Source organism: Cupressus sempervirens, chromosome 5 (genome assembly GCF_028749045.1).
Source record: "Cupressus sempervirens isolate cs-2001-9-10 chromosome 5, ASM2874904v1, whole genome shotgun sequence".
NCBI lineage: Eukaryota > Viridiplantae > Streptophyta > Pinopsida > Cupressales > Cupressaceae > Cupressus > Cupressus sempervirens.
The window spans coordinates 1,035,743,997-1,035,763,684 of NC_143122.1; the positions used below are offsets into that span (position 1 = coordinate 1,035,743,997).

The following is a 19,688-nucleotide window of genomic DNA, read 5'->3' on the forward strand; positions in this document are numbered from 1 at the left end:
ATATAAGGAAAAGAACCTACACTATCGCTGCAAGAAATTAACACACTTGACTGGAACAAATACTGGAAATGTAATGAAATGTTAACATCTATTCCAACTCAATTCATCTACTATAACTATTCTTACAGATGTTGCAGGAACATTCACAAAGTATGATGCTATAGGAAGGAACTTACAACTTCTACTTGCAATACTAGAAATGCTTGAAAATAAATCTATACTACTATGATCTAATCCACCTCCCAAGTGGGCCCCCTTGGTTGGATTCTACTAACCTATTAACATAGGATAGAAGCCAAAAACTATTTCATTACATTTCAAAAATTCATTACATGGAATCAATACACAGAACTGTAAAAATAACTCATTGCAAAAGTTAATAGTTCCTTGTCATAAACTTTCTCCTTCAAACTAAAAAACTCTTACACATAATTGGTTTGATCCCTATATATAGGAGATCGACACTTATTCCAAAAACAAAAAAGCAAACAAACTAGCTACAAATCCGCAGGCAAGAAAGAAGGAAAAGTAACAGCGCAAGGCGGGAAGAATAAAGTCTAAACAACCGTTTGACATAAATGCAGAGAATATAGTAAGTCTTCAGAGCTCCTCCATTCTCACAACCATGTCCTTTGGTACCATTATGATTCTTCTCCACCATGACTAAACCTCAATGTTCTTTCTCCTTGAATGCTATTGGTTGTATTCAACGTTCATCTTTGAATTCGTCCAATCATCTTCAGCTTCATTGCTAATAGGTTAGTTATTATGCAAAGACATATTTGCAAATAAGCATTATCAAATTAAATTCAAATATAAGAACACACAATCTGCTAATTATATGAAATACTGCATTATATTTATTTATTTATTTATTTATTTATAATATTAGCAAAAGATGGCATACTATCTACCCATAGGTTAATCATTGGTTTAGGTAAACATAAGTCCACAAATATTTTGATGAAAATGAAACAAAGTATTAACAAAGTGTTTAAAACTATCATGAAATAGAGGCAATAATTAGCCTCATCAGTCATGAGACGACATGTCTCATGTCCACTCATGACATCACTATTCATATAAATATTTATTTATCTTATGATAATGGTTTTCTTAATACTTAACTAAACGCTATTTATGTCAAGTCATCAATCTTTATTTACTTGGAAGGACCATTTAATCAATCCTTAAGCAAGATTATCATTGACATATTTGGTCATTACTTGATTAGTTTGGTAAACTAATAAGATCATTTCTCGATCTTTACCATGAGAGAATAATTATATGTTTGTTGCTAAAGTGAATGATAGTTGACTATAGCATAAAATATTTTTTCATATCAACTTTTATAACATTGTGAAGGTCAGTACTACATTTGGAGTTAGAGACTTGCCTAAGATTATGAACTATACTAATATGATGTGCAAAGAATGTGTTGGCAAAATAGAAGAAAAAATTATTTCCAAGCAAGATGTTTACTACTATAGAGAAGTTGGAGATTGTACATATAGATATGAGAGGTCCTACAAGAAAAATAGTTTTTTAATGGTGAAAGGTATTTCATGCTTCTTATTGATGATTTCACTAGAAAAATGTGGGTTGTAGTTTTTAGAGATAAATTTGAAGCTTTTGAGAAATTCAAGATATTTAAGAGTAGAGTTGAGCATGAGTCTGGTTTGAAGATTAAATGTTTGATATCAGCTAGAGGTGGAGAATTTTTTTCAAATGAATTTAACAAATTTTGTAAGGATAATGGTATAAAGAGAGCGTTCATCCCCTAAGACTCCATGTAGTAGAATGGGATAGAAAGAAAGAAATAATAGAATAGTGATAGAAGCAGTTAGAGAAATGATGTTTGAGAACAATGTAGCACATATATTTTGGAGAGAAAGAGTGAGCAGTATTACACTATAAATAGTGTAGATTAAATAAGGTACCAGGTAAGATATCTGATGAACTTTTGTTCGACATACACCTAATGTGGAATACTTTAGAATCTTTGGAAATAAATGATATATTAAGAGGGATTATGATATTAGAAATTTTGATTCTAGAAGTAATGAAGAAATGTTTCTTGGTTATTCATTAAAAAGAAAAGTATATTTATGTTTTACTTAGAGATTGAAGACTGTTTTTGAGAGTGTTAATGTGACAATTGGTGAAAAGTTTAGAATTCAAGAAATGATACTTGATTATAATTCTAATGAAGAGACTAATCAAAAGACTAATAAACAAAATGCTGAAAAAGAATTGTTTTATGAAACTAACACTAATTTGTAGACTAAAATAGAAGAAGTTCAAAGAGAAGAACCTAGATCTAAACGTAAAGCAAAAATAAGAATTGACCAAGTGACACCTAATAGAAATATGGTAAAGAATCACCTTGTTGAGAAAATCATTGGAAGTGTGTACAAAGGAATTATGACAAGAAATAAGGTTAGTGAAGAATTGTGTTTAATTTCTCCAGTTGAGCCTAAGAATGTTGATGAATCTTGTAAAGATGACTATTGGATAAAAGATATGAAAGAGGAATTAGAGGAGATTGAAAAGAACGAGACTTGGGAGTTGGTTCCTAGACCTAAAGATAAGAATGTTATTGGAACTATATGAGCATTTAGAAATAAGATGAATGGACAAGGTGGATTTATGAAAAAGAAAGCAAGATTAGTTTGTAAAGGATATTCATAGCAAGAAAGAATTGATTTTGGAGAATGGTTCAAGGAGGGTTAGAATAGCTAGGTCCAAAGGCACACCTAATTATCCAAACACCTTGTTGATCAAGAATAATGGAAACAAACACATGGAGAGAAAAACCAAAGAGAGAGAGAGAACAAGGACTTTTATTAATTCATCAAATCTTCAGAATATATGTCCAACTATAAGACCTTCTAGGTTATGACTAAATAGAAAAATACAACTTCAAGATCTACAATATAGCTTCAAATTCATAACATCTACTGTGAACTCTCTAAGTCCCTCATCCTCCTAAGTTCTTCCCTAGACTAAACCAAATATCTCTACTTATACTTGCCAAAATGGCTTATAGAAGATTCTAGAACATTACATAAAGAAAGGTCGACCTCAAAATGGTCAACATTCATCCCTAGACAAGATCCTATCATTAATTCATGATCTAAATTAAATACAAGATTCATCTCAAACTAAGAACCAAAACACAGACAACTCAGTCAAAGGACCCGAGCATCAGCAACACAGGTTCACTTGATGATTAAAGAAACACTCGATCAGCACAGGAAGAGCTCAGTTCATACTAAAGGAACTCGATTGACATTTGAAGGGCTTGGTTCACATTAAACTACTTGGTTGACACTGTAACTGAGCAAGATCTAAAAGAACTCAGTTAGAATTGTAATTTGGCAAGGTCTAAAAGAACTCAGTTAAATTGCTAGAATAAACAAAAGGTGTAGGATTACAAGGCAACCTAGGATCCTCCTATATTAGACAACTTGGGTTAAAAGAAATGATTTTCCTAAATCATGGAAGTGCCACAACCTGAGTTGAATGAAAATCATATTGAGAAATCCATGTAACATCTTCAACTAGTATATTCTTCCAATTCACCAAATACTCATAGTAATATTTTCCTCGTGTACTCTTACTAGCTCTTTGATCCAATATCTGTTCAACCTCTTTAATTTGTTTCTTAGGATAATCATATGATACAACAACTTCATTATCTAACTCATGATACTTATATAAATCAACAACATTGAATATAGGAGATATATCCATGTCATTAGGAAACTCAACTTGAAAAGCATTACCAGTGTCAAATATCCTCAAGATCTCACAAGGTCCAATTTTCTTCATCTTTAGCTTACTCTATGTTCCAATAGGAACTCTACCTTTCTTGAAATGAACCATCACCTCATCACTAACTTCAAAAACAAGATGTCTTCTACACTTATTAGCATTCTCCTTATACTTCTGATTACTTTGTTCCAACTTCAACTTTACCTCATTATGCAAAGACTCCATAAAATCAGAAAATTCCTCCCCTTAAGCACTTCTCTTTTCTTCACCAAAAACATCACTCAAATATGATATTCCTCTAGGCTACATTTCTGTAACAATCTCAAAATGTGTTTTTCCTATACTTGTATTCATAGAATTATTATATGCAAACTCATCTTGTGCCAATACCAGCTCCCAATTACTTGGTTTATCTCCAACTAAACATCTTAGAAAATTACCCAAGCTTCTATTTACAACCTTTGTCTGCTCATCTCTTTGTGGATGGAATATAGAACTAAATCTCAACTCAGTACCCATCTTCTTCTACAAAGTCCTCCGAAAATAACCAACAAACTTATTGTCTCTATAAGAAACAATACTTTTTGGTAATCCATGCAATCTAACAATCTCTTTGAAGAAAATATCAGCAACATGCTTGGCATCTGATGTCTTCTTACATGGTATGAAATGTTTCATCTTTGCACTTTCAATCATAGCATTAGTTGCTTTATTCAAACACTTGTAAGTCTTGCTCCTATTAAAGTAACCTAGGAATAGCATTCATAACCTTTTGAATCAAACTTCCCATTCCTTGCATCTCTATGAATATGACACCTACTTCCAAATATTTTGAAATAACTTGCATTCGGTGTATAACCATTTGAGAGTTCATATAGTGTCTTGCTTATTCCTTTCTTCAATTGAACTTGCTTGAGAGCATATACAGCAATAGTTATAGCTTCTTTTCAAGACAGTTGTGCAACTCCATTTTCAATTAGCGCACTATCACTATTTTGCGGCTATCACATAGGCTATCTTTAGCCTTGTGGATATTAAAAATAATTTCTTTCTTTCTTTCAATTCATTTCATCGCAAGCTCGCAACCATTTTCATTAACTGCAATTTAGGTTTGCAAGGATTTTAGAGCTCAACATGTGTCACTACCTCGCTCAACTGTGACATGCATCTTGTTAACCTTGTGGTAACGCAATGAACGAAACTCATCAAGTGCGTCCATTAGTCATTGGAGTGTCATGTGTAACATCCTCACTTCCTCACAGGGCAAAATTAGGTTCCACATAACAAATCATGGGTCATGATAAGGGATCACCAAAGCATCTTGTTCTTCCTCGCAAGCCCATGAACTTTAAACATTTCCCACACTAACAAGTGTGAGGATGTGACAAACATCCACTCGCAATGTCGTTGTTCCAACTAATCCAACCTTAAAAACAATGTGTGGGGATGTGATATGTAAATTTTGTTTACCTTCAATAATTGACACTTAGCCTACTATTGCTTCCCTTTGAGATAAAGGTATTAAGTGTTTGATCAAGATGTGAGGAGACAACAACATTTGTATCACTGCCCAGATACCACCACACAACCTCACAGTCACTAGTTGGCATATGTCTTAACTGTTACAAGGATGCAACACAACAACTTCCTAACATCTTTAGCTAAGAGAACTCAACCTCTACAAGGTGCAATCAACATCTTTCAAGAATGTATAAAAAATAAGGGGAAAGCAATAAAGTGTTAGGCTATGAAATTAACACCAGGAAAATCAAATGTGATGGACCAACAAATAGACACTTTAAAATTGTGCCTAATTATGCTCCTAATTGTTGAATAGGGGTCCATTTAGGCATCAAGGTGAGTTCCAATTTTGACACAAACACAAAAATTATATATAGCCACCAAGTTTGTGTCAAACTCTTTTGCTAGCTATGAGATACGTCGGACATAGCACCGACCCAATAAATAGCACTTGCATTTAGAAAAAATTGGAGTAGAAATACATTAAAATAGCATATGGAAGCAAAATTTGGAACAAAAAAGGGAATTCATCATAGGGATTTGTTGTAGTGTATATAGTATAAGAGTTAACCCCATACAATCTCCTCCTTAGAAAGTAGATTGGCACTTAAGCTTCTTATATGATGTGAGTTTCAATACATGTGCAACTTCTATATGTCACAATCATATAGTAAATTTTATGTATGGTAAAGTGATCACCTCCTCTCATATGACTCCTCTTTGGCTTCTTACTACAGAAGCCTACTTTTTCTCATACAACACTTGGGCTTCCTTATACAACACCTAGACTCCACCTTACCCATGTGTTGGAAATGGAATTGGTTAGTCATTGAAAGATCTATGTAGGAGGATTAATGGTTGTATGCACCGTTAAATATTTATCCAATACTTGATGTTTCTTGGCATCAATAAAGTTTGGCAATACCATGCAATAGATAAACGTATAATACTCTTGAAAATGATAGTTGTAGTTGGTATCAATTGTCCTCACCCTTACAATAAACCACACATATGGATCTATATATCTCTCTCATGCAAAAAGTACTCGTAGAACCTCAGATTCGTAAAGTCTTGGTCTTTGACCAAGATCTTCCAAGTATCAATGTTATTGCCAATATTATTGTGCATAACAATGAATCAACAATAGATCAACATAGAAAATATGACAATTTAATGAATCAATGTCAAAGAGTAATTGGATCCTTCAATAATTAAGTGAAAAGTTCACAAACTTGTGCCAACAAGCAAACTACAAAAGACAGATTAGGGTGGTTACCATAGGCTGTCATGACTTATAATTTAACATTTTATCAATTTTTTAGTTTTATAATTGAATTAATCAATCAAAGTAGTATGAAATATAATATTTAAACTCACATGGCCACTTAATCAATCAATTTAATATATATTTAAATATGTTTAAGTAGCTCTTCCTATAGATTATTTGGAGATTTGGGTAAGTTAATTAGAAATGATGGAAAGTTGTAATTGATTTCTTGAAATACATTTATTTGGAAATTTGTTGTGTTTAAAAGTTATTGTAAACCCCAAAACTTTTGCACTAAAATTAATGATTTAACTTATATAAACTTTTGCACTATCACTATTTTGCGGCTATCACATAGGCTATCTTTAGCCTTGTGGATATTAAAAATAATTTCTTTCTTTCTTTCAATTCATTTCATCGCAAGCTCGCAACCATTTTCATTAACTGCAATTTAGGTTTGCAAGGATGTTAGAGCTCAACAGGTGTCACTACCTCGCTCAACTGTGACATGCATCTTGATAACCTTGTGGTAACGCAATGAAGGAAACCCATCAAGTGCGTCCATTAGTCATTGGAGTGTCATGTGTAACATCCTCACTTCCTCACAGGGCAAAATTAGGTTCCACATAATAAATCATGGGTCATGATAAGGGGCCACCAAAGCATCTTGTTCTTCCTCACAAGCCCATGAACTTTAAACATTTCCCACACTAACAAGTGTGAGAATGTGACAAACATCCACTCGCAATGTCGTTGGTCCAACTAATCCAACCTTAAAAACAATTTGTGGGGATGTGATATGTAAATTTTGTTTACCTTCAATAATTGACACTTAGCCTACTATTGCTTCCCTTTGAGATAAAGGTATTAAGTGTTTGATCAAGATGTGAGGAGACAACAGCATTTGTATCACTGCCCAGATACCACCATACAACCTCAAAGTCACTAGTTGGCATATGTCTTAACTGTTTAGCTAAGAGAACTCAACCTCTACAAGGATGCAACACAACAACTTCCTAACATCTTTAGCTAAGAGAACTCAACCTCTACAAGGTGCAATCAACATCTTTCAAGAATGTATAAAAAATAAGGGGAAAACAATAAAGTGTTAGGCTATGAAATTAACACCAGGAAAATCAAATGTGATGGACCAACAAATAGACACTTTAAAATTGTGCCTAATTATGCTCCTAATTGTTGAATAGGGGTCCATTTAGGCATCAAGGTGAGTTCCAATTTTGACACAAACACAAAAATTATATAGCCACCAAGTTTGTGTCAAACTCTTTTGCTAGCTATGAGATACGTCGGACATAGCACCGACCCAATAAATAGCACTTGCATTTAGAAAAAATTGGAGTAGAAATACATTAAAATAGCGTATGGAAGCAAAATTTGGAACAAAAAAGGGAGTTCATCATAGGGATTTGTTGTAGTGTATATAGTATAAGAGTTAACCCCATACAATCTCCTCCTTAGAAAGTAGATTGGCACTTAAGCTTCTTCTATGATGTGAGTTTCAATACATGTGCAACTTCTATATGTCACAATCATATAGTAAATTTTATGTATGGTAAAGTGATCACCTCCTCTCATATGACACCTCTTTGGCTTCTTACTACAGAAGCCTACTTTTTCCCATACAACACTTGGGCTTCCTTATACAACAACTAGACTCCACCTTACCCATGTGTTGGAAATGGAATTGGTTAGTCATTGAAAGATCTATGTAGGAGGCTTAATGGTTGTATGCATCGTTAAATATTTATCCAATACTTGATCTTTCTTGGCATCAATAAAGTTTGGCAATACCATGCAATAGATAAACGTATAATACTCTTGAAAATGATAGTTGTAGTTGGTATCAATTGTCCTCACCCTTACAGTAAACCACACATATGGATCTATATATCTCTCTCATGCAAAAAGTACTCGTAGAACCTTAGATTCATAAAGTCTTGGTCTTTGACCAAGATCTTCCAAGTATCAATGTTATTGCCAATATTATTGTGCATAACAATGAATCAACAATGGAACAACATAGAAAATATGACAATTTAATGAATCAATGTCAACGAGTAATTGGATCCTTCAATCATTAAGTGAAAAGTTCACAAACTTCTGCCAACAAGCAAACTACAAAAGACAGATTAGGGTGGTTACCATAGGCTGTCATGACTTATAATTTAACATTTTATCAATTTTTTAGTTTTATAATTGAATTAATCAAAGTAGTATGAAATATAATATTTAAACTCACATGGCCACTTAATCAATCAATTTAATATATATTTAAATACGTTTAAGTAGCTCTTCCTATAGATTATTTGGAGATTTGGGTAAGTTAATTAGAAATGATGGAAAGTTGTAATTGATTTCTTGAAATACATTTATTTGGAAATTTGTTGTGTTTAAAAGTTATCGTAAACCCCAAAAATTTTGCACTAAAATTAATGATTTAACTTATATAAACTTTTACCTTTTTTATTAAAAGAATATATTTAAAAATTATTTTGAAATAAGAAAATCGTAATAATATTTATATATATAATTAAAATTTAATATTAAAAGCCCACTCCTACATAATACAAGAAAAATTCATTAAAATTCTATATTCTATGATTTAAAATAATATAACCTTAATATAATTATAATTTTGCATATTATATTTTAAAAAGTTATATGTTAATTTGTTTCTTTCTATTACACACTTGAAGGGAAGAGGAATCGATTCATATACGCCACAATTTTTGGTGGATTTAAGAATCCTACGTGAGGATAAAGAGAGCTGCGCAGAATACATAATGATTTGTGATGGATCTTTGAAGAGATAGTGCGTTGCATGTCCCATGGTGAGTCTCAGGTAATGAATAAGCATTTGCATCTGCTCCAAATAGAGAAAGACGGGGAAATGAAGAAGAGATTGCGTTAAATGTTAAAAGTAATAGAATGTGACCCTGCATTTCAATGTTCAGATTTGAATGCTTTTGATAAACAATTTATCTTTGTTTTGTAACAATCTATATAATTGTAGCAATAAGATGAATCAAGGATGTTTGTAATAAAATAATGGCTTATTATAATATAAATTGAGGTTATTATAAAAATGTGGTTGGAAGGAGTATCATTAGTTTTTAAAATATGATATAATTATGTCATTGTTCTTTAAGCTGCTATATATTTGTTATATAAGTACATTTTTCAAAAAATTGATTGATATGAACAAATGAATTTGACCATCTAAGAAATTGAAGAGATGTTAGATTTTAAGAACAAATTTCTCCATGTTTTAAATGATTTGTAGAGAAGACTATATTTGGTGTTAGTGTAGTATGAAAATCTACACAATAATTCTAGTAATATTTTAAGTATTATTTTTATTTGTCTTCAATAACAAACTATTTACTAATAAGACAGATTCAAAATATTCTATCAAAATAAATTGTAAACAGATTGTTTTCATTTTATTTTATTCACTTAAAATTTATTTATTTTTATTTTAATATAACTACTTTAGTGTTGCCAATAGTGACATGTTCTGATGGTTAAGTTGTTGTGCTGTTATCCTTGCCATCAAGGTTCAAATCTCATGGGGATGAGGTCCCCCGTTTGTGGCCTCACTGGTTCATAGCTCCAGGTCAAAGCATTTACCCCTCTTTGAAAATAAAAATAAAACTACTTTAGTGTTTAATAATCTTTATTAAAAACTCAAATTTCAAAAATACATATAGAAAATTAATCCAAATTTCCTTTATATTCAGATTTACAAATCAAACTAATGCTAAATTTCATTTATTTATATGGCTTCCATGATTTAATGTTATACGAGTGGCTCGTTAGTAGGAAGTACAGAAAAAGAAAGATACATTTTTAAGGAAATCTGCGATTAACAAAGTGAAATGATTATATGTTTACATAAAAACTAAAATAAATCGGCAGGTTGGTTGAATAACTACCTATGTCTTTATAAATATTTTGCCATCTACATATATTTTGAAGCATCGGTGACTTGTCTTATGCAGATCAGTTGAATAAAGTACTGCGGGTTCCTGATTTTTTTTTTTTTTTAGTGTACTCAAACTAAAATATCTTTATTGTAATGTTTGCCTCAATTATTTTTCATGAAACAATTTGCATTTTCAATAGTGATGAATAATTCAATGTCTGTTTACATCATCATAATTATTTATATGGATTTGTGATTGCAAATTTTGAAAATAATTGTAAATGGGAATCCTAACTAATTATTTTGATCATGCAGCAGTTCATCTTTGTAGCCAATTGACTATAAAAATGGCTACCAACTCTATTGATTTGAATGGACTCAAAAACATGTTGGGGCAACTTATTGATAGACCTATAACTGGAAATCAGCATATGGGTGCATATACGTATCCTTCGAAACAAACAAATGACAATGACACTTTTATTCTTTGATATGATTTGATCATTTGACCTCTTCATGTAATAATCCTTAACTATTTTCACAGAAAAGTCTACAATTTGTACATAGAACAGCACTATGAAGATGAACTCTATGAACTGCACAAAACATTAATCAATGAATACATGCATTCAGAGGTATGAATCTATCTCCAATGGTATCTTTTTAGATCATGATCTAATACTTAAAAAATAAAGAAATAGAAAATAAAAATTCAGTTAAAGACAGTTAAGATCCAAAAGGCTTAAAGAATATTAACATAGACTTGTCCCTGACTGAACTGTTTTTTTGTCAGGTTTTACCTGCTTTAAGGCAGAAGCAGGGTGAGGCGATGTTGAGTGAACTTGTTCAGCGTTGGAGAAGTTACAAGTCGATGGTGGAAAGGCTCTCTTGCTTCTTTGCTTATTTGGATCGTTTCTACGTTGAACAACGCTCTGCTCTTACACTGGGAGATGTTGGTATTAAGAGCTTTTCTGATTTGGTAAGGCTTGTTTTCTTAATCTGGGATTAAGAATTCAATTAAAGTTGTATTTGGAGAATTTCTGATAATCCATGACATGTTCTTGCAGGTTTTTGGTGAAATAAAAACTACTACAAGGGATGAGTTGATTGCTCTGGTATATAGATACATGAAAAAGAATATGTGAAACAATTTACATGACAGTTTTTTCCTTGAAGTTCAAAGTTTTATAACATATTACTATGGTTCCAACTATTGGTTGCATAAAATTGTTCTTTGATGAGCTTCCTCCTTCATGTCCAAAAGGTTGATGCAAAAATAATCACACAATGAATCCAGCTTGTTCTTCTTTAAATCCTTTCAAAATATCTGTTACAAAATTATATTTTATGGGACCTTAACTTTAAAAATGCTCATCACCAGTATCTCTTAATTGTACATTGTTCAGTATAGCTGCCATGTTAGCTGTTATTGATGATTTGTATGTAACATTAGAATGGTATTGCTGTTTTACTCAGATTCGAAGAGACCGTGAGGGAGAGCAATATGAACGATCTATACCAAAAAATGTTGTGAGCATAATCAAGGAGATTGGAATGGGACAGATAGATTGCTATTTGAATGATTATGAAGCACCACTGTTGGAAAATTCTGCAGCTTACTACTCTCAAAAGGCCGCATCATGGATTACACAGGATTCTTGTCAAGAATATTTGTTGAAGGTGACTGCGGAATTTAGCTTGTTTTCCTTTTTAGTTCACGAATTATGGGAGGAACAGATCTAGCAGCTTACATTTTTGTTCAGTTGTATTTCTGGCATGAAGAGTGTAAGATTGCAAAATGATAATAAATTGCATTCTTAAGCTTTTTCATCCTGATCAGCGTTGATGGTTAAATATTTGCACACAATCTCAGCCCAGAAATACAATGAACCATTCATGGATTCTGGATATCTTTTATCTTCAATGTTTGATTTTGTAGTGCTTCTCATTTGTATTTTCTTGAATTACAGGTTGATAAATGTTTGCAACTTGAGAAAATTAGAGCGTATCATTTTATGCAATCCGGCAGAGAGGAGTACTTGATAGATGTGAGAATTTCTTCTGTTATTTGCTGGCAGTTATTTGTGTTTCGTCATCTTACCAACACCAACTTTAGTAACAACTGTCCAACATACAAATCATTTGATCCAATCTTGTCCTTTTTCATTGTTTTGATAGAGAGTGCGAAATGAGTTATTGGCTCCTTACGAGAACCAGCTTCTAGAAAAGGATTCAGGAATGTGGGCCTTGCTTAGGGACGACAAGGTATAGATTTCACCTAGTGTCAGTAATTTGGCTATGGTAGTTTTTCCCTTTATGAGAATAGTTGATATTGAACAGTGACGATAATTTGGTTTCTATTACAGACAGATGACCTTTCAAGGATGTTCAACTTGTTCAGCAAAGTAGAAAACGGTTTGATCCCAATTGCAAAAAATTTTAAACAGGTTCTTCTCTTTTGTCCATGTTTTTGGACTGCCTATTCTTATATTTAGACATCCTGCCTACAGCAAAGATTTTCTAACTGGCTTTCTTGTATTTTCATTTGCAGTATGTGATTAATGAAGGAACAGCTGTTGTTCAAGAGGCAGAAGCGGCATCGACTAAGAAAGTAATGATGTTTAGTGAATTTAGCGCCAGGCTGTAATGCATTTATATTTAGATCTGTCACACTTGTTATGCAACTTACATGCCTCCAAAATTTTCTTCAGGAAGGGAACAAGAGTACCAGAGGAGCGGATAAGAAAAAGGGTGCCCGAGGAGCAGAGAAGGTAAAGTGGTGTCCTTAAATTTGTTCACCATTTTGCATTGATGGGAGTCAAAATGATAATCTACTGCAAATCTTTCAGGAATGAGTTAGTGCTCTTGAGTATTGATTGGAGCGCACTACAGTGTAGTCCAACGTTATTCATGGCAGCTTTCAGGCAAATGATTTTTTTATTAAATCTGATGTTTAATTATATTCTCTTTTTCTGCATTCTGTAATGGTTTTCAGGAATTCGTACCGAGACTTACTGAAATGGAACAGAAGTACGAGCATTATGTCTCGCAGTGTTTTCAGAACAAGGGACTTTTCACGAAGGTCTTTACAATTTTGGTTTAGTACGTTGCTCTCAGTGCTGCAGATTATTAAAAATAAAGTTATGATAAGATTCTAAAAATTGTTTGTACAGGAACTACGTGACGCATTCTATACCTTCTGCAGCGAAGTACCTTCAAAAAACTTTATTGAAGAATTGCTCTCTGATTTTTGTGATGAATTACTAAAGGAGGGCAATACTGATGACGAGACTGATCGCGCTCTTGAAAACGTAGGTTCCTTATGATTTGTCTATCCTAACTTTTATGAGACTAAAATTATATGGTCTGCTTGTAGTATGTACCAAAAACTAATTGTTCAGTTCTACTGTATCAAAAACTAATGACAATAATCTGGTCGAATTCTGAACGCTTATATGTAGTTGTTATTGATAAGGACTTTAGTAAAACAATCTCTACTACATGAATCGTAAGTTTCACTTGTTGGAAAACTTAAACGTTGAAGAGCCAGCAGGTTGTCCTCGAGCCCCACGCCCATCTACCTTGTCAGCTCACCGCAGGCATCCATGAATGGCAGGCATTTATTTTTAGTAGGTGAGTTTTTTGAATTTGGACGTTGAGGGGGAAAGATATGACAAAAAAAGGAATGTTTATTCATTCATTCAGTGAGTTCAAGCAGATCAAGCAGATCAGAGAGAAGTTGCAGAGCTGAGCAGAGAAGGAAGAAGGAAAAAAGTTTGTGCCTGCAGTTGCACGTGCTTCCTCTGTTCACTCTGTAAGTTTGTCATTGTTAGATTCGTCCTATTGAAGCAGTGATTGCTCCAGGCACCATTGTATGCAGCCATTAGAGCTGCAAGTTTAAAAGTTTATCGAAGTTTGAAATATTATCAATTTAGGGTTATTTTAGGGTTTTCTGGTTGAAGCCGAATGCTCCCAAATTTTGTAATAGGTTAATGAAAGATTGAATAGAAAGCAAGCAAGCATACTTGAATCTATTTTTCTATTCATTGCATTTGACAAGTTTGTTTGAAAGGTTAAAGCTTTGGCTTTTTGGTTTTAATGGTGAAAGCATTCACGTTGATTTTCTCTAAGTTATAATATTTCAGTTGAAACAGAACACTCGGCACCTACTGCATCTTTGTGTGCCGAGCTCTTCAAGTGCCGAGTATTTCCTTTGTGAGCCGAGCTCACTCGGCATCCATTGGTGTTGAGCTTTCTCCTTTGAGTGCCGAGCTCACTCGGCACCTGTTGCTTGTCACTCGGCACATCAAGTGCCGAGCTATCTATCACTCGGCACCTTCCTGTGCCGAGCAAAACTGGCACTCGGCACCTTCATGTGCCGAGCACTTTTTCAAGTGCCGAGTAAAGATTTTAGGTTTAAGGTTGTGAGTTGTAATTTAAGTTTATAATATTTCTCACATCACTTATATTACTTTTATATAATTCAGGTGGCGAAAATCCTTGTTCACGTTCAAAATAAAGATGTGTTTGCAGGGTTCTACAGGTAATATTTACTTATCATAGTCATACTGAACTATCTGTACACTTCACAAACTAAAAGAGATAAGATCGTGCACCAGCATATGATTCTAAATTTCATTGTCTCCATTAAGCAACAACCAAACGATCCAATATGTTGCCTTCAATCTTTTAGGGATCAACTTGCTCGTAGATTGCTGCAAGATAAAACTCCAGATATACATAATGAGCAGAGCATGATGACAAAATTAAGGGAGCGATATGGGCCTCCATTTACAAAAAAGATGGAGGGCATGGTGTGTCCTTGCTCCTTTTCATCAATTGATTCTACGTATTATGAATGTGCTTTGTATTTCTTCACCATGAAAATTTATCTTCTGTTTCACTGAAGTCGTCTTGAACCTTGATCCATCCCAGATTAAGGACTTCATTCTAACGGATGAGAAGAAGAAACAATTTGAGGCACATCATGAAAGAGAAGGCATTCCTCTTGAAATTGATTTTAATGTTAGGGTCCTCAAAACTTCGAGTTGGCCAGCCTTCAACTCCCCTGTTATCAACCTGCCCATGGAGCTGGTAAAAACTAAAAAATGTTTGTTATGCTATGTAATTTCTTTATTCAAGAAGATTTAGTTTGGATGAATGACTCTGTTTTGTTTTCGAGCATTCAATTCCTTTCCATTCTTGTCTTTTTGATAAAGGAAAACTGTAAAAGCGTATACAGACAATACTATTCCAAGGAAGCTTCGAATCGAAAGCTTACATGGATGTATTCTTTAGGAAGCTGCACTTTAGTAGGCAGGTTTAATGACAGGACAATAGAGCTGGTATTATCAACTTATCAGGTAACTACACAATTCAATTGTCATTTGTGAGAAATTTCCTAGAGGTAAACAAGGTTGGTCCCAAATAGTTATTTGAAATTTGACTACGAATCCGGTATGGAATCATCTGCAGGCCGCTGTGCTAATGTTGTTCAATGAATCTGAAAGACTTAGTTTTCTTGAAATCAAATCTCAATTGAACTTTAAAGATAGTGATGCAAGAAGCGTGCTACATTCCCTTGCATGTGCCAAGCACAAAGTTCTCATCAAGAACCCAGACACAAAACCAATAGCTCGTACTGACTACTTTGAATTCAATTCAAGCTTTGCAGACCAAAGAACAAGTAGAAGAATAAAGGTGACGGCTTCTATTTGGGCCTCTTTAACATCATACATTCTTAGACAAGCCATTGGTGTGAATTGACTGTTAATCGTCATGTGCAGATTCCACGGCCCCAATGGAGTGAAGAGAAGGAGAAAGTCATTGCAGAAGTGGAAAATCAAAGAGATGGGGTAATAGAAGCTGCAATAGTTCGCATCATTAAGGAAAAGAAAACGTTACCTTATCAGCAGCTGCAGATCCTGGTGGTCCAAGAAATCCGAGGAAAAAATAATTTCAATGTAAGCTATATTTTTTTTTGTTTGTTAGTTCAGTAATTAGAGCTATTTTTGCATTTCATCATTACAAATTTGTGACATGTAGCCAGAAATAAGAGCAATAAAGAGGGCGACAGATAGTCTGATTGGTAAAGAATACATCGAACGGGGTGCAAGCGATTTCAATACATTCAAATATATCGCCTGAATGGCCACAAGCGAAGGACTCTATGGGACAAAACTTTTGTTCTAGTTTGTTTATTAAAAAAGTGTGTCATGTCATTCATTAAAAAAAAAACAGCGACTTGGAATGAATGTGAGTTCAAATTTTACGATACGAATTTTTGAAAAAATTGTGAATGTTAAATGTTTGGCATACAAAATTAAATTAGATTAGCAACACCAGAACAATGAATTTGAAATTCTCAATGCATTCAATAGGAAACTGGACTGGTCTTTTGAATTCCATTTGATTTTCCATATAATCTGGAGCAAAATAACTTAATACTTCTGACCTAACTATGCATTCTTGAAAAGCTTCCGAAAAGGCATCATAATTTCTATGAGTTAATATTTGAGTTAATAGCTTAAGGCATCGTTTTGTGTTCTGGTATTATAGATAAATTGGGATTTTGAGAGTGGTAATCGTATATACTTATTGAAGACCATGAATATGGGAGTTATGTGATTAATGCGCATTTCAAACAGCTTAGATTCCATAGTTTTAGTCTCCTGTTGAGATCTAATGAGCATTTCAAACAGCTTAGTTGACCCAGCACCAAAAACCCTAAAAACGTTTCTAATATCTACTCTAGATCTAATGAGCATCTCAAACAGTGTAGGAGATCTAGTGCCAGACTCCAAGAAGCTTTTAATCCCTTTTTGAAATGTAATGTGTATTTCTAGTTGTACTTGTACTACATAGTCCTTGATCTTATGAGCCTATCAGAATCAAGTCTGGGTGAGGCAGGGATCATGTTGAAGGTGAATTTAGAAGAATGTATATTCCTTGGAAAATCTAATAAATTGTATCACCGTTATATAAAGTGTCCATATTCTTCATGAATTGTACCGCTATTATATAAGGTTTGAACCATTCAAATGATAGGTGTGGAAAGATTTTCAATTAGCCTACCAGAAATCAAAGTTTAAGTGAGACAGGAATATACCCAAGATATAGTTGAAAGAATGCATACCCCTCAACAAAGCTAATTAATATTTCTTTGTACCACTATGCATAACTTAATAATTCTGACCTAACTATGCATTCTTGAAAAGCTTCTGAAAAGGCATCTTAATTTCTATGTTAAACTTTCATCGTGGTTTTATATTTGAGTTAATAGCTTAAGGCATTGTTTTGCATTCTGGTATTATAGATAAATTTGGATTTTGAGAGTGGTAATCATATATACTCATTGAAGACCATGAATATGGGAGTTATGTGATTAATGCGCATTTCAAACAGCTTAGATTCTATAGTTTTAGTCTCCTGTTGAGATCTAATGAGCATTTCAAACAGCTTAGTTGACCCAGCACCAAAAACCCTAAAAACGTTTCTAATATCTTCTCTAGATCTAATGAGCATCTCAAACAGTGTAGGAGATCTAGTGCCAAACTCCAAGAAGTTTCTAATTTCTTTTCGAAATGTAATGTGTATTTCTAGTTGTACTTGTACTACGTAGTCCTTGATCTTATGAGCCTATCAGAATCAAGTCTGGGTGAGGTAGGGATCATGTTGAAGGTGAATTTAGAAGAATGTATATCCCTCAGCAAATCTAATGAATTGTACCGCTATTATATAAGGTGTCTATATTCTTTGAACCATTCAAATGATAGGTGTGGAAAAATTAAAAGTAGCACATAGTGTGAGAACTTTGGTTTACTGGTTAAGTGAAAAGATTTTCAATTAGCCTACCAGAAATCAAAGTTTAAGTGAGACAGGAATATACCCAAGGTATAGTTGAAAGAATGCATACCCGTCAACAAAGCTAATGAATATTTCTTTGTAACACTATTATATAAGGTATCCATGATCCATGAGCCATTCAAATGGTAGGAAAATTGAAAGTAGCACATGGTGTCATTCCACTAGTCAACCAAAATGATTCTTGATTATTCTACCAAAAGTTAAGTCTGGAAGCTGGGAGTTGGGTTATGTCCAAAATGAAAGAAGAATGAATGCCCTTTGGCAAGCTTTGGTTCTTGCGAGAAACAAGAAAACACACAGTTGAAGTCTTGGGGAGGGGCTTGACTCGGGTCATTTTGAGTGTTTGGTTGTGCAATCTCTAAGAAAAGGTGATCTGAACATCATCCTTACAAGTCTTGGGTGGGCATTTCTGAATTTCCATCTGCCTCTTGTTTGATAGGGATATTTGGAGCCAAAGAAGGGGATGATAGAGACCTCTTCTTGTACTCTACATTTTGTGCCACAACCTCTTTTTTTATTAAAAAAAAAACGCGCACGCAGAGATTTAGGCTTACCGGAGCTCGTGCTTTGCATCCTGAGATACCTTTTACCTTTCTTCATCTTTTTCTTCCGCCGGTGCTCCCTTTGCCCTTACTTTGGTCACCAAATCTCTGCTTTTTAACATCTGTAGAAGCCCTGACATTTGGCATAGGGATTGCCATGCAGAAGGGTTTTAATCTTTAAACTTCCCTTATTGAACTCTATCCGAAAATGGCGTTGAGAAATGCACGGAGAGGGGAAAGTACGAGTGAAGGGAGGCAACCGCGTCAGGTCAGACAGAAAAATGAATGTGTGAGGGCCGAACTGCGTGTGGTGAGATGTAAGCGGACAGCACACCCAGGGAGGAGGAACTGTTTCCTGATGAACATATGAATTATTAGTCCCGAAGTAATGTTGTCTTAGTCTCCCTTTCCATTCAATTGGAATTAATTTATGTCAAAAGGTTCTTGGTCTATTGGTGAAGTTGAATGGCTCACATAAATTATTTAATAATTTTTTTTTCAAATCAATAAATTATTTATAAAAAATAAGTCAAATATGAAATATATTATAATTTTATAATTTGTGTTAGTTTTATTGATTCTATAATATATCTTATATAACATTTTTTAACAATTCTATGATTATTTCACATATTTTTTAATATATATGTATATAAATAAACATACTAAAAATATAATTATTTAACAATATTAGTGGAAGTGTTATAATAAATTTTGAAATATTTATCAAAATTGATAATACAAATTTTAAAATTATTTAGAAATAAAA

At 33.5% G+C, this 19,688-nt stretch overlaps 1 long non-coding RNA gene across 2 annotated transcripts; it reads right to left on the bottom strand.

Annotated features, from left to right (window-relative positions):
- Positions 1-360: 360 nt before the first annotated feature.
- LOC149559464 (uncharacterized) lies at positions 361-19,358 on the bottom strand. 2 transcript variants are annotated; one of them, XR_016365163.1, is made up of 2 exons: positions 18,932-19,358; positions 361-737 (listed from the first exon to the last, which is right to left on the bottom strand). It is a non-coding gene; the product is annotated as an uncharacterized LOC149559464 (long non-coding RNA). The 2 variants fall into 2 exon arrangements; XR_016365164.1 differs by having other exon boundaries at positions 361-743.
- Between the last annotated feature and the right edge of the window lie 330 nt (positions 19,359-19,688).